Source organism: Lissotriton vulgaris, unplaced genomic scaffold (genome assembly GCF_964263255.1).
Source record: "Lissotriton vulgaris unplaced genomic scaffold, aLisVul1.2 SCAFFOLD_4937, whole genome shotgun sequence".
NCBI classification, from domain to species: Eukaryota; Metazoa; Chordata; class Amphibia; order Caudata; family Salamandridae; genus Lissotriton; species Lissotriton vulgaris.
The window spans coordinates 25,884-41,214 of NW_028254939.1; the positions used below are offsets into that span (position 1 = coordinate 25,884).

Genomic DNA, 15,331 nt, shown 5'->3' on the forward strand with positions numbered 1-15,331 from the left:
AGGCATTCTTATGGCTGCCTGAAGCCAAGAAAACCTCTTGTTATCAGGCCTGAGAGCCACACAACTGTCTTAAACCCTGTAACTATAGCTGTACCCTGGAAGTGAACAATCATAGGTGTGGCGCTAATTGTTTTACTCCTACCAACTGTGATCGAAAACATCATAATTTGCAAAAGCCCAAATGATCTTCCAAAGAGGAACAGCTGAACAAGCTGATTGAATGCACAACCACTGACATCTTTAGCCATATTGCAAAGGGCCTAAAAAGTACATTGGAACGTATTTAAGGACTCTTTAAACATTTATTAACATGCAATTAATATCAGGGGTTGAGCAGAGAGAAAAAGATAAAAAATGTTATTCTGCATTGTATTTCGCTTCAACTGTTATTTTATCAAAAGCATATTGTAAAGGAGTACAACCAACAGCAATTCAAAGTTACAGTTTACTTTGAACAAAGAAAACGTTCACAATTACATTAAATAATAAGTACAATACATAACAAGTAAGAGGCCGACCAGGGCCGGACTGAGAACAGAAACCGGTCCTGGCAAACTTCTCAGCCTGGGGTCAAGGGGAGTGCAGCTGACCAGTTGGCGACGGCCGGTTTCGGCCGATTTTGTTACCGGGGGCCGACATTGCCGACCCCGGTAACAAAAACGGCCCACCAGGGGCCCAAAACCGGCCCCCACCCTAGCGGCCTACTGGGGAAACACCCGGTGCCCGCTATGGCCAGTCCGGCCCTGGGGCCAACTTCGATGCGGCTCGGAAGGCTCCGTTCCGAGCCGCATCGTAGTGGGCGGGTCGGATTACTTTCCGACCTTCTCATTACAATGGAGGATGTTGGAAAGGAAACCTTCTGGTCATTCAGGCTGGCATCGTATGGGCTCAGAGAGCCTGTCCACCAGTTGGAATCCAGCGAGTAATCTCAAGGACAGGCCTTCCCACCCTTGAGATTACGATAATGGATTCCGACATGGTTTCCATGCCGGTCTGTCTGACATGGAAACCATGTCGAAAAGCACCTTTAGGGTCCCCCAGTTGTGCCCACTTGGGTGCACCGGCACCGGGTGGAGGCCGAGGGGGCACCTACAGTCCCCCATGTTGATCCCTGCACCTTGTTGCAGGCCCCTTGAGGTGCCTGCCACGGGGTGCTGGGATGGGCTAGACCTCCCATTTTACTACAGGAGCATGCATTACAGCCGGTTTACAGTCGTAATGCATGCTCCTATATTAAAATGTAGAAATGCGACCAAACAGAATTTGGTAACATTCTAATGAGGCGGTCGCTCCCTTGACGGATGCAGTGTCGGGCGGAAGTGAGTCCGTCTGACATCGTCATGAGGGCCATAGTGTGTAAGAACCATCACAATTAAAATTCAACATACTAAAATGATCAACAATAGATTATTAGAATTTTTCCTCTTTGCATACAATTTACATAATAATCGTAACTACTGCACCACTCTCAAAGTTATTTATTATGACAAAATAATTCTAGCATATTTTCCTACTACTAGTAGAAATTCATGATTTCATTAAGTATGGACTAGCTGATCTTATGCACATGTTCCTATAATGGTATTTAACTCAGCAGCAATGATAGAAACATTACCTAATAAATATTACAATTTCCTAAAGGGAATTAATCAAATATAAGTTAGAGTATGCCCAGTAGCTTTATTTTAAGGTCTCACCTATGGATAACTTATCTTTCTGTTGTAGAACATTTAGGGTGTGATTTACAGTTCGGCGGATCGGTTACTCCATCACAAACATGACCGATATCCCATCTCACGTACTACAAGTGCCATTGTATATAATGTATATAATGTACTTTTGACACATCAAATCACATACCCGTCACGTGCGTAACGGAGTAACCCTCTTCTAAGCCAGCAAGATTCAAGCAAGTTGTATTTAAAAAAAAAATAATTACATAAGGCAAAATGCATAAGGTTAGTCAAGCAAATAAATCACTGAGAGGATAACATGAGGCTAAACACCTCTAAAATATACCAAGTATACCAGTGAGCACTCTGATATAGAGTCTACTTCTAAGAAGAAAAGGAAAATCATGGGCACACATTTCCAAAACAACACTTATAGATTTTTAACAACAGAGAATCAAGCCCTTAGAATGGTATTAAATGGATGTGATAATAAAGTTGCAATAATAACAAGCATTTGCAATGCAATCGGTTTCGCACCAGTGAGAGTTAGAGCTATTGGTGTTGTAAATTACAATGTATTTTGCCTATGTGTTTTGGCTTGGAGTGGAGTGGATGTATGCTTTGTGGAGTGGAATTATGTGGGTTGAATTGGAATTGTTAGTTGTGGAACTGTGTGTGGTGGAATTGTGTGGTGTGGAGTAAATTTGTGTAGGGGAATTAAGTGGTATAGTGTGCAGTGGATTTATGTGAATAGTAATTATGTGGTATTGAGTCTAATGTAATTATGTGTTGTGGGATTGTGTGTAATGGAATGTAATTATGTGGAATGGTATTTTGTGTTGTAGAGTGCTATAGTGGAATGTAATTATGTGGAGTGCTATTAAATTCAGTGGCATGATGTGGAATGTGTGGTATGGATTGGATGTATATGGTATGTTGTGCAGTTGTGTTGAGTTTAATAGTGTCGTTTGGTGCTGAAGTATATGGTGTGGAATGGAAATGTGTGGAGTTGAATTGTGTGGCATGAATCTGTTTCGTGTTGGGTGTAATTATACTGATTGAGATTATGTGGTATGGTCTTGAGAATCTATGTGGATTGTTGCTATGTGACAGTGATTTTATGTGGGGTCTCTGGATGTGGTATTGAGCAGAGTGTAAATAGGTGGAGTTGAATCATGTTGCATGTAGTGGTATTGGGTTGTGTTATGGTTCAACCTCATGTCAGTAATGTCACGTAATGTTATTGAAGCCATCCTGTTGTATATTAACTGGTCCCAGTCTCTAAGTTGAGGCCACCACAGGAATGAACACCTGGGAACAAAGCACTGGCAGCTATGCAAGTTAACGCGGCTATCTGCTCCAAGCAGTGCTTATCATGTTACCTATCACTGAGCTTGGCAACGCTGTACACACAACTTTCAAGATCCTTCAACATATGTGTTTGCTTTGCCTCCAGTATTTTGAAATTTTTTTCTCCTATGTTTTCAAAAATTAACAAACAAACATTGGCAATGCCAATAGCTTTACACTTGCATTCTAAAGACAAGACCTATTGACTTTGCAATGATTATTAAGGTAGGTGTGGCTATGGTAGTGGCTCTAGAAGGCACCCCAAATAGAAATCCTCCATGGACTGCAAGAACTACTACTTTGTGGAAAAGTTCATTTTACAAGTCAAGAGAGAGGAAAGTGGTCGGGATACTGCACTGGACCAACTCCCTGATGCGCGTTTGCCATAAAACCCAGAAGCCTCAAGTATGAGGCATATCAATGAATACTGGTAGCAGTCCCTTTAACATATGGCCTCACAGGTTTACATAACTCATACTAATCCACCTTGGCAAATAATTGAGCAAACTACGAGGCATAACAGAGGCAGATGAAACCACTGCAAACTCAGGGTTTGTGGCAACAGTGTTCATTAGTGAGCAGAATAGGTTCCAAAAAACCAGAGAAAAGCTATCACCTCTCAGTGGGTACCACACAGGTAGCATTTGATGTTGAATATGCTTTGGAGAAGTGTGGCTCAATGGTTAGAGCGGCAGACCCTGATGCAGAGGACTGGCCCGGGACCAGGGTTCAATTCCCGCCTCAGCGGGTCTTGGGCTCAATTTCCTCGGACCTGATAATTCTTACCTCGGTGCCTATTCTAATCATGGGTCCCACTCTGCAACTCTGGGCAATAGCTTGCTTAATCACAACGGCCCCAGCAGCGCTGGGATGCCTGGCTACACCTTGGGGGTGCCCAGGAGTGGGCATTTCACAGGGAAAATCCAGGAAGGGTTCCACAGCGGTATGCGTACAGTGCCAAGATGCCTCAGGGTATAAGTGCGCTATACAAGTACGCATTCATTCATTTAATTTAATTTAGTATGAGACAAATCAAGCCTAGGTTGATTAACTGAAAGAAAACTTGTGATATCACCGCTCTGACAAAGCTGCACACTCAAAAAGTCCTGTAGGAGGGGGAGGAAGTATTGAACAGTCACCTATATTGTTTGTAGACCAGAAGCATCACGTAGGAGTTGCAAGACAGGTAAGTTGCCAGACTGGGTAGAACAGAGCAAGTCATGCTCACTGCTTCAAAGAATACCTATGGGATGCACAGCCAGTAAAACATTCCCTACTCTAGGCAGATATCTGGAAAAACTATATGGAGGATGAGTGTCGGGCAATGGGATGGTGATGGAAAGAGGTCACCCACCTAAGATACCTTAGCACACATCACTGACATAGGTGGGTTGGTGAAAAATAACAGTTGCCATGGAGAGAACTTTACAGCAAAAAGACATCACAGGCCTTGGTTTTCATGTATAAAGAGAGTGAGTCCATATTGACAGAAGCAGGGCTTTCAATGGGCAGGTCCTGTCCAGCACTGGGTAACTTTACAATTGTATACATTTTAAGACGTTTGTAGAGAAATGTAACTTCACGCAATTTGCTCTTTTTTTAAATAGTGTTTGTAAAATTGTTATGGTTTTAATTATCTGAACAATAAATACATTATTATTGATCTTATTATTATTCATGAAACATAAAGGAATTGCAACTAATGAAAATAAAGAGCATTTATTGACCCCCCCCCCCCCCAAAAAAAACTGCACTTCTTTATTTTGAAAAGGAGAGTAACCGGCACTTCTGAGCACGTCCGTAATACATTTAATGGGTGCGAATGGGTACTTATCAGGAGCAAACAGGTACTCTAAGTAGCTGCCCTTTCATATGTCCATTTAGAGCAATGCACAGGACAGCACCCTTCCTGGCACCGCGTTTAATGAGGGGCAATGTGAAGTGCCTGGGGATAGCCCAATAACGAACATCCAGTGTCTCTGTGAGAGAATCTAGCAGTAAGCCTGCATTAGTAATAGCAAACATCTGATGGATGGACAAACCTAAAAGAGGATGAAGACAGCCCGAGAGAGCAGATATAGCATATTTTATCTGCCCAAAATCTTTGCTATCCCACTTCCATGGTTTTGTGGGTATTAACCTTAGTAGAAACACATTCCCCTGACTTATCCAGTTAGGATACCCCAACAAATAAGAGCTAATCCAAGCCAGCGCAGATCCACCCTCTCCTATGTTTTCCAGATGATGTAAGAGGATGGATTGAGACACCATATCAAAGGCCGCGGATAAATCAAGGAGTGTGAGTACGACTTCTTTCCCGTGGTCCACTGCCAACTTGATGGTGTCAGTGACCTCCACTAAGGTGGTCTCTGTACTGAAACACATATTCACAAACAGAAGTAGTTGGGGTCACACCATCCAGCTTCTCATAGCGGTTGCAGTATTTGACTTTTGGGGGGTCCAATTGAGTTTAGTACATATTGCTTTATGTGCACTGCAGTCCATGACAATTAGTACCCCAGATTCTTCTATGTCTCTGATATGAAGAGCGGTGCTTAAGTTGAGCCGGTTGTTTCCGGCGCTCAGCACGGCACTCAATTGGTTTCCAGTGCTCAGCACTTAATTGTCAACACCGCACTTAGGACAGTCTGCCAGGTGGGGGGCGCTGCTCATCTAATTTAGAGATGAGCAGAACAAGAGTTGTTTATGAATATTATATACATGAAAAAATACAAATGCCTGCCTCCCAGGCATTCCTTTAGCTTTGGGGACATGGAATAATCTGAACTCTTGGACTTGCAGGGGTGCCTGCCATGTTGTGCTTTGTAATGCATTGCATGTATCTTCAGCATTGCGGTGGGTGGTGCATTCAGCACCGCCCGCCGCAATGCTGAAGATACAGTATGGGCCCGCCACTGTGGCGGGCGCATTCTAATGCCCCCAACAGGACTTTCCATTATGGGGGACGGTCCCAAGACACGACAGGATGACGGGCGAACACTGCTGCTTTAGGCTTAAGAAGTCACACACCTACATTTTTCAAATGTCTGTGACCCCATATGTTAGCAGAAAATGTGTCTTAAAGTGACATGCCAGCTGCAGCTCTAGCACAGCATTAAATGTACATGCAGTGCACTGTTCTAGCAACGTTTTCAAGGTCTACGCAGTGCACTGTTCAAGCACAGCACTGACGAGCTATGCAGTGCTTTGTACTTGCCCAGCAATTAGGTTCAATGCAGTGCACTCCACTACCAGAGCATTAAAGATCTATGCATGTAATCTTCTAGCACAGAGTTAAAGATCTACAGGGTGCACAGTAGAAAAGACAAAATGCTGCTTTATGCATTGCACTGCTCTACAGAAGTACTGAAATGTGCAGTGGCACACTATACAGTGCACCGCAGATCTGTGCAGTGCATTGCAGATTTGTGCAGCAGACTAGACTGGAGGGCGAGCACTGACTTTGCAGTGCACTGTAACAACGGAGCTAGCTTTGAGGGCCTGTACAATGCATTGTAGTATGACATTACCGGATATCATTGTGCAGTGTCCTAGGACAACATTTAAGATGTATGCAGTAGACTATGCCAGGGGGTTCACTCGTCCACTAACTCAATTTTTGGACATTCTACCTGATGATACACCTGCATATCTATCAGATATGCATTAATTTAAACACTTAAAGTTCGCTTTCTTCCATGCCTGATTTACGTGTGTGTGTCTGTGATAGTTTAGCTGCGACAGATGGCACCAGATGATGCAAGGTGTAAACACCCAGCACAATAAAGCTAACACTCTGCTGAGATTTCATTTCCAGCACCTCTTCGCCCATATCTTCTTGCGGAAGGACATTTAATCTGCTTGGCATTCACGGGTGGATGACACATCATTGCACCGTAAATCTACGAGGCACTGCATGAAACACCAACCATGATAACTTCGATTTTATGCACGAAACATGATGCTTTAAAGAACAATCACCTCAGAACTAGCACTGTGAAATACATAGCACAAGGGTGAGTGTGTACAGTGCACTGCTGCCCTCGTGTGTCTATTCAGGAAAACTACAGCAACAGAGAGTTGTAATGAAATAGAATGCAGAAGGAAGCAAGATAAAGGCACGCTCGCAGGCGCCCCTGCCAATACTTCCAAAATGTTCTATATTTTTTGTTGTTGCACATTTATATAGTGCAAACTAACCCGAAGCATTGAACAAGATAAATGCCCATCCACCGAAACTTGCAGATAAGCACATATCAACTTTGTTATATGCAGATGATGTTATTCTTTTAAGCAGAACAAAGGTAGGCTTACAAAGGTTAATTACACGTATACAGGAGTACGCAATAAAAAAATTAACATGGTAATAAATGAATCCAAATCTAAAGTTATGGTTGTCTCAAAAAATCCAAGAAGGAAATACAATATGAAATGGTTCTTAGGTAAGGAAAAACTGGAGCAAAGTAAAACCTATGGATACCTAGGACTGGTTTTTGATGACAATGGTAGCTTTAAACCCCAGAAATTGGACATCGCCCGGAAGGCGAACTCCCTAACAGGTGCATTTGGTATGATAAAAAAATCCACCAGCAATTTAACCTACCAGCCGCTACTCAAAGTCATATCTGCAAAATTGCTACCTTCCCTAACCTATGGCAGTGAAGCATTGAACGGAAAGGACCCAATAACAATAAACAAAGAAATCTCGTAAACTTTTCGATCCTTTTGCTGTTTACCTAAAAATGCCTCACAGTCCCAAATTAGACTAGAATTTGGCTTGAACAACCAACTACATGCTCGGATGGGTAACACAATTAAAGTATGGTATAGGGTAAAAAATGACAAGGACAATTTAATCTCGAAGCTTTTATGGAAAGAAGTAGAGGGCAATAGTAAATTATCTGTCTGGAAGTATCTCGAGAAGGCTTTGGATGAATTTGGGCTTAAGGAGATTTGGATGACCACTATTCTTCATGAATCTTTAAAAAAATTGTAAATAAGACAACTGATATTTTATCTGTAATAAGTGAAAAAGAGTCTCTGGTCAAAAGGAAACATGCTTGGTCTATAATAAACAGTTACAAAAAAAAGAGCCCGCAACAATATTTGAATACAGCTTGGACGTGGAAATATAAAAATATATTCATGAAAGCCCGGTTCGGAATCCTGCCCTGAGAATCTCATGCACTGCCATGGAAAAAGCTTGAAAATAATATATCATGTCGGCTGTGTAACACAGAAGAAGAAAATATCATATATCTATTGTGCCTCTGCCCAGAACAAAAAAATGAAAGATTAACACTTTTAAAAAGGCACTTCAATGAAAGATCAATAAGGACATGTAGACAAGCACTAATCCAATGTCTTTGCTTGGAAGATATACATATTAACTCTGCCCTCTCAAAATTCTTAACAAGTGTATGGAAAAAACTGGAATTTTTAAAGCATTAACTATTATACTGTTTATATTTCTGAATTTTTAACATTATGAAATTATCGCTTATTTTTTTTTTTTAATTATCGCCCTTTTACTGTATTACTATAACTGAAATTTTATATTGTGCATTCTCTTTTGGTAAAGATTTTAAATAATCAATCAATAAACATATCACTCATGATATAGTGCGTACTCGACCTGAAGGTATTGGAGCGCTTTACAAGAGCATCGGTTTTCCATGACACATTCATGTACGGGGAGATTAAGGGCCATATGCAGGTAATTTAGAATGCAATTTCAGGGTTGTAAGGGTGTCAATAGGACACCCTTTTGCACCCCTGAAATTAACATGTGTGCACATGTGGTCCACATACATGCCCTAAGGGCATGATTGTGACCCACATGGCACTTTGAAAAACGCCAAAAAGTGCATTTTTCAAAGAAATGGCAAAATACCACCTACCTGAAGTTGTTGGTATTTTGCTATTCCTTAAGCCAAAATTTACACAACTTGGGTGCTTCCTACATTGCATTTAAGGAATCGCAATTTGCGATTCCTTAAATGCAATAACAAAATAAGGAATCGCAAATTTTGCAGTTCCTTATTTTGCATGTGGGTTTTTGTCTCCTACATAGCACAATGCCCTAATTGCGATTGCAAATGCTGAAATTCTGCAAATTTCAGCATTTGCAAGCGCAATTAAGCTTCCTACATATGGCCCAAAGTGATTTGCCCAGAATCACAGGATGTGGACGCAACCCCGATGCTCGAACGCTGGTTTCCAGCACCAAAGTCGGCAGTCCAACCCACGGACCACATCCACAAAGTAATCGAACAGAGCGCCTACAGTGCAAGCGCTGTTTAGGCTCGACCTAAAAAGTGAAGGATGGAATGTTTAAATACATTCCTGCCACGGGTAATTGCTCGCGCCTTATCCTAGACCATTGTTATTTTGCACAGCATGCCACGTCAGTTGGACCCAGAGATATGCAAACCAGTATTGACTCTGCTCCAATAGGAGTACTCAGTACAAACTGCCAAGCTGGGACCTCCTTGAAGATGAACACAAAGCCAAGACTGCTTTTGCCTTTTTTTGGGCTCATCAGTCGGGTATTGCTTGCTGGACTGGGAAGGTTAATTAAAATTGACGAGGGAAAAGGAACAGCACCACCTGAAAGACATAGACAGCGAGTTAAGAGGCAGCAGAGAAGACAGGCACTAGAGTAAACCAATGGTAAGTAGCAGGTGGGTAGAAGTTTTTTATTTCTTACAATTGGTCTTGCAGACAGCAAATGCGCGCTGAAGCTCGAACGAAAAACACTCTGCTGCTCTCGAGGCTTGATCGATGCTACATAAGTACCAAAGTCAATTTACGTCTTCAGTGGGGTGTCGGTATGAACGGCGATGTCAGGGGCGGCTCTAGGCTCATGGCGGCCCTGGGCAGGGAGCGTAGGTAGGGGGCCCCAGAAGAGGGGGTCCTGGCGGGGCCCCGGAAGAGAGGGGGGTCAGGGTGTTTGGAAGTGGAAGAGAGCCGGAGGCTGCCAAATCCCTGCCAGGGGCCGCCACGCAAATATGTATGCATCCTCAGAGGATTATTATATTAAGGATATATATTGGCGTGGCGGCCCCTGGGGTTTGGCGGCCCTGTGCAGGTGCACAACTTGCACATGCCTAAGGCCACCCCTGGCTATTGACTCAACAAGAGTGAGCGGGTGGGCCTGTGCTTTCTAAATGTCGCTATTATTTTATTAAAGTCCTACAGTCAGTGTGTGCCGGTGCAATAAAATGGCAGTACGACGAATATCAAAGCTGTGTAATTTTAAATCCACCTCACAACTCTTTAATCAAACACCAGACACTCTTACTCTTCCATGGTTCTGCTTTTCCCCTTTTCCGTCTTCCTCTTCCTCCATCTCTCTGCATTCTGTGTTTTTCCTCACCTACAATCGGCAAATGACATTTCTGATGCGGAAAGAAGGAGTGCCAATGCCAGTAGCCGCCACCAGCAGGCAACCACCGCCCCAAATTAGGCATTGGCTGCACCTGACTTTCTTTTGCTGTGCAGTAGGTTTTATAATACAGAGAGCGCCCTGAAACCTGTGCGAGGGCGAGATTGTAGATCTCTATCTTATCACTCTAGATCTAAACCCCGTTCTGGTCAACTGAACCTTTATTGCCTGTCTTTGAGGAAAGAAAGTGCATCCAATACCAGGTTAACTTTGCTAATAATGGACTCAACTCAGAAAAACCACAAACTACTTCTAGCTTTTAAAGATTTATTATAAGGTTAAGGTTAACTGCAAGTACAGGCATCTCAGAATGAGATTCAAAAGATATACGGGCACCACTACATACATGTGCTCCCGAAAAGCTCTTAAGCGAGCAAAGAACACTACAAGCACAAGTTCTAAAATCAAAAGGGCTGCAAGCATAGACACGTATTGTGATCTCTCCGTCATTTACAGCAGGAAGGAAAGGTTCAGGTTAGGCTGTCCCTACCCTGCTCTGGATGGTATCCCTACTTAAAAGAATCCCAACCTACCAAAGGTGTCAGTTGTGAATGATTCCCTAAGGAAAGCACCCACTCTTAGTATCTAGATGAAAACCTATAATCGCCAGTCATGACCCCTCTCTGCCTACCCATCCGCTCTCTAAAGGGTCCTCAGGCATCTGCTCTAACTCCACCCCGGGGTGCTGACCCTAATACAAAACACAACATTATTTGAGACGCCCCTTGTGAGACGCCCCTCACGTGGTGTCTCTCCTGGCTTTTTCCATGATGTTCTTCTTTTGGGCCTCGTGCGTTAGCGTTGACCTTGCTTCTCAGACTCTTCTCCGGCCCGCCGATACCCCCTAAAACATTCCTGAACCCTCCTCCGTGTCTGCGCCGATCTATGAACAAACTCTATTCATCCAATTATTAATTGGATCCCCCTCACATTTGCAGACAGACATCCATAGCTGAATCTTCATTCTCATAGACGTCTAACAGAAGCTTGCAACATTTTCCCCTGACACAGTTCGGCCTGTACCAGTACGTGCAAATCAAAAATCCTTTCATCATTTCAGGCCTACAACCCTTTCGCGAGTTAACTAGAATAACACGTTATCTTCTTTCTCTTAGCATAATAAGAAAACACATCTATGGAATATAAGTCTAATGAATAAACAAATCAATGTAACATTAGTGCAATCCATGTATATGAAAGCAATCCTCGTTTCTGAACCCTTCTGGCCTAGCCATAAGGCCCGTTCCCTTCCATGCCTTACAGCATGATTTCTCCCATTAGCAGCTACATAACATGGATCCTGATTAAACACTTCTAATAAGAGTATACATTTTCAAACATGTTGCATTAGTTCCGCTTCTATATGAAATCTCTAAATTAACTACACATTTCAAGGTATATATGAATATATTTTCAGCACTCATGGCATTTCTCTTTATGAATTGTGCTTACTACTAGCGATTATAGTGCACTCATACATTTTGTTCAGTTTGCGCTCTCTCAGTTCCCCCCTTTGATGACCTCTAGGGGTCATCACCAACAGTTAAACTGAACTAATGGCTAATGCCCCTCGTTTCTGCGTTTCCAGAGCCCTCAGACTCCGGTACTGATTATCTTGCATTGCAGCCAATCTCTGTAACTGCTCTTTCCTGGATCTCTCCAATCTATTTGATCTATACCATTGGTATGACCTCACCAGTCCCCACAACAGGATCACACAGATCACTATTATGATGATAGGTTTCAGCACATACCACACAAAGCTCTTCCCTAGGTTGGCGAACCAACCTCCAACTTCGCCCATTCCATGACCCACCTTTTCCCAAACATTTACTTTGGTTAGGTCTTCGATCTCCTTGTGAATATTAGTTATATTCATAATGACCTTCTCAAGAGGTTTTGAATTGTCTGGAATGTAAGTGCAACATTCCTGGACCTTCAAAGCCTTACAGACTCCGCCCTCTTTTGCTAGCAGGACGTCTAATGCAAGACGGTTTTGAAGCACCATGGCCCTTATCGACTGCATCTCTCCTTCCACCAGCATTAAGGATCTAGCAGTGCTGGCAGACAACCTGTCTACGACTGTTGCCAGTCGCCTAATTTTGACATCATTGAGGATCAGTCCTAAGATAGGAAATGCAGCTCCAAATATATCTCCAACTAATTCTGCATCTCCCACCTCTCTTCTCCCTCTCTTCGAGGCCTTGCCCTCGATGATCTCTAAGTCTTGAGTATGGTATATTTTGGGAAAGACAATTGCCAAGTAGCATGATCCATACCAATTATCAGGTAGTCTCACGTAGGCATTTCTTCCACATACAAAATATACATTTGGAATCACTTGCATTCCTTTCAAGAAATCCTTTGTGTAATATTCTAAGTTGAAAGCATGTTCACAACTGACTTCCCCTACGAATACATTTTCGTAATACGTTTTGCTTCTATGAAGACATAACTTCCCTCTCTGTGTCTTATCCAAAGCTATTGGACCACTACTACCCTTCCTCTTGTGTGCCTTCTCTTCCTCGGTCCAATCTGTTTTCCATTGTCCTGATTTCTTCAAAATCTTTTGCCTTCTATACCGATCATCCACCTGCCCTATAAACTTCTTTTCGACTTCTGACACCTTGCATGTCAGGTTATTTCTGCGGGCATGTGAAGTATCTAAGGTAACCCAAGGAATGAAGAACTTGGCCAATCTGTCTTCACTCTTCCAGTAGTCCCACTTATTCATCTGCTTATAATTTGGGACTTCTGGTAACACGGAATCATAGTTAGAGAAATAATACTCAAAACTATCTCTTCCGTAAAATATGCTAAGCAATAAGCTACATGTAATGCCATATGTCAACGGGAGGTGATGATATCTAATGCCTTCATCTACAGACGCCGGCAATTGCATGCAGACATAACAGTCTTTGACCTCCATGGCATCCACATATTCATACAAAAGTTTAGCATAAGCATTTGACCTATAGTCACCTTGGGACTCATCCATGTGTAACCTGCGGGCTTCTGCTGCTAATAACGCTTTCTCCTGTATGTTTTCCCCTTTCTTACCAGCAACAGTGGGTTTTGGTGTCACCACAGACTTCTCGTCTGATCCCCTTTCCTCACTCTCATGTCCCTTAACGTATGATACAATAACTACTAAAGCTATTAAGAGTATCACTCCTACTATTAGTGTGCCTATTATACATTTAGCTCTACGGGTTGGACTACCGGCCTCCATTTCTTCCGACAGTATGGTTCCCTCTCTCCGTTTTAATTTCGAAATTCTTTTCTCCTTCTTTGTTCCTTTACAGTCTCTCTTGATCTTTCAGTCTTTAGAACCATACAATTGAAAGCTGGCAATCCCCTTTGCAAAGTCCCTTAAAGTTTGAACACAGACAACCCTAGCCCTTCTCCGTCAGCTTATAGGAGGGTCCCTAAGATTCTCTGCTTCCTGGGCGCTAGGTAATCTTCTTTTTCTTGCTTATTTACAAAAGTCTTTAAGCATCTACAATGAGTTTCGAGCCTGCGGCTTGAATAGCATAGTTCAATATTTCCAGGCGAAGAGTGTGCTCTTCATGGCTTGTTATCTTTGTTCCAAAGTCAGGGAATTGCAATTCAGTGAAAAACATGTGCTTTAACTTGCTCAGGCGGGGAGGGTTGGGGAGTGTGAAAGTTAGTGACCCTTCTGCTTCGACTCCGAGCACTAACAGCTGTACTTCCACAGTGATGATGGGCTCAGAGCTGGACACCACCACCACTCGTATCCTCCCTGTCTCCCTCTCCAAAGACATTTGTCGCCAGATATGTCCACTCAGGAGTGGCGTATCTTCTGCTGGGCACACGTACTCTTCCTGACCTTCGTAGATCTGGTGCTTCAGCGCCCTGCGCACCTTCCTCCGGGTCTGAGCCCTCCGATATTGGAGCAAGGGTTCTCTCTGGAGTTGACCTCAGGCTAGAACTCCTTCTTTGTGGCCAACTGGCTTCTCCACGTACCCTTCTGCTCCTTCTCCTTCTGGTCTGTTCACGCTCTCTTTCAGACTGGTCGGTGTCTGATTCGTACTCCCAGCTACTTCCTCCTTCAGTAGCGTCGTCTGTTTCGCTGTTGTACTGACCGTCCTCAGCTTGGTCAGACTCGTTCCCTGCTTCTTCTTGCACCTCTACAGCTTGGCTAGCCCCCTCTATGGCTTCTCGGTCCACAGCTGGACTTCCATCCGAGAGAGGAGCTGTTTCTTCCAGAGGTGCTGGAACCCTCCGCGTATGAGACGCGTGGATCCAATTGGGCAGGCCTCCCACCTTCACTGCGGTGTTCGTGATCAGGATGATCTGATAGGGTCCACGCCACCGAACATCCAGGCAGTTTCTCCTCACGTGTTTCTTCACAAGCACCCAGTCTCCAGGGTACAGGTCATGGCACAGGTCCTGGCACGATGGAACCTCGGCAGCCTGCACCGATCGTTTCACCCTTTCTTGTCGTCTATTCAGGTTCCTCTCGTGCGCTGCCCTAATCCATGCATTGAGAGCTTCAAACTGGGTCGGTCTAGGCATAGGTCTCATTGAGGTCATGACTGCTTTTAATCGGTGTAGCACCTCTAATCTGAACGTCCCGTACTTTGGGAACGTTAGTTCCTCATTTCCTTCCGTAATTTTACTCCACTCTGAAATCCACATTATCGTGTGCAGCCCAACATTTGCTGCCATATAATAAGCCGGTGTACCCTCCGGCGGGGCTTCTTCCCTATCATAAGATCTCCGTCTCTCTCTTTTAAACGCCGCTCTTAACCATTTAAAACATTTCATGATTAAACGTACAATTTCCGACCTCGCTATACTGTTTACTTCCTGATGACAATCCACCAATCCTAGCGCG

General features: G+C 43.4%; 1 pseudogene across 2 annotated transcripts in view; it reads left to right on the forward strand.

Annotated features, from left to right (window-relative positions):
* The window catches only part of LOC147659367 (epidermal differentiation-specific protein pseudogene), a 115,535-nt pseudogene that overhangs the window by 25,715 nt on the left and 74,489 nt on the right, over positions 1-15,331 (forward strand). The gene's annotated exons all lie outside the window — the stretch shown is intronic.